Raw genomic sequence first — 1,332 nt, 5'->3', positions numbered from 1 at the left:
TTGAAGATAGATAAGGGAATCAGATTGATGCTAGCTCCTAAATCACATAAACACTTGTCGAACGACAAGTTGCCGATAGTGCAAGGAATAGTGAAGCTGCCAGGATCTTTAAGCTTCGGAGGCAACTTCTGTTGCAGCACAACACTACATTCCTCCGTTAGAGCAACGGTCTCTAAGTCATCGAGCTTCACTTTCCGAGAGAGAATACCTTTCATAAACCTCGCATAGCTAGGCATCTGTTCAAGAGCTTCGGTGAAAGGTATGTTGATATGAAGTTTCTTTAACACCTCCAAAAACTTCTTAAACTGCTTATCCAGCTTTTTCTTCTGCAACCTCTTAGGAAAAGGAGGTGGATGATAGATTTGTTTCTCCCCTGTATTACCCTCTGGAGGAGTATGTTCCACAGTAGTCTTCCTTGGTTCCACCTCTGCTTCCTTCTGCACTTCTTCTTTAGCCACAACTACATTTTCTGAAACTTGAGATTTTTCAGGCTCTTCGTCTTGCTGAATTTGGGGGCTTGTGACCTTTCCAGACCTTAAGGTGATGGCATTCACCTGTTCTTCAACTTCCCTCTTGCCTGGATTTGTTTCTGTATCACTAGGAAGCATTTCTGGTAGTCAATTCAATAAGGCATTAGTAATTTGTCCTATCCGGTTCTCCAGATTCTTGATAGAAACAGCCTGGCTTTGGCATATAAGAGCCTGGTTTTTGCACATAAGCCTCAACTCCTCCAATTCAGATTTTTCATTCGAAGATAGACCTGCATTATGAGTTTGTTGTTGAAGTTGGAGTTGTTTTCTCAGTGCAAATTATTGCTGAAAACCAGGAGGATTGAATTGTTTTGCTCCAAACTGCTGGAACGGATGTTGCATCGCATTCTGATTGTTTCTCCATTTGAAGTTAGGATGATTCCAGTTGTCAAGATGATAAGTGTCTGGAACTGGTTACTGCGATCTCTGATAGTTGTTCACAAACTGAGCCAATTCACTAGATATAACGCATTGCTCTGTCACATACGAACCTGCACATAGCTCACAAACACTAATTATCTGTTTAACACCATAGTTAGCCAGAGAATCGATCTTTATAGACAACGCCTTTAGTTGAGTAGTGATAGTCGTAGCTGTATCCACTTCAAGAACTCCTGCTACCTTGCCCTGTCGATATCTCTGAGTTGGATACTGATATTCATTAGCAACCATCAGTTCAATTAGATCATAAGCTTCCTCATAGCTCTTTTCCCATAATGCTCCGCCTGCTGCTGCATCGAGCATGGGTCTAGACTGTGCTCCCAACCCATTGTAAAAACAATTGATGATAGTCCAATTAGGC

This window comes from Apium graveolens, chromosome 2, assembly GCF_009905375.1.
Source record: "Apium graveolens cultivar Ventura chromosome 2, ASM990537v1, whole genome shotgun sequence".
In the NCBI taxonomy this organism is placed as follows: domain Eukaryota; kingdom Viridiplantae; phylum Streptophyta; class Magnoliopsida; order Apiales; family Apiaceae; genus Apium; species Apium graveolens.
This window is presented reverse-complemented; position numbering follows the sequence as displayed.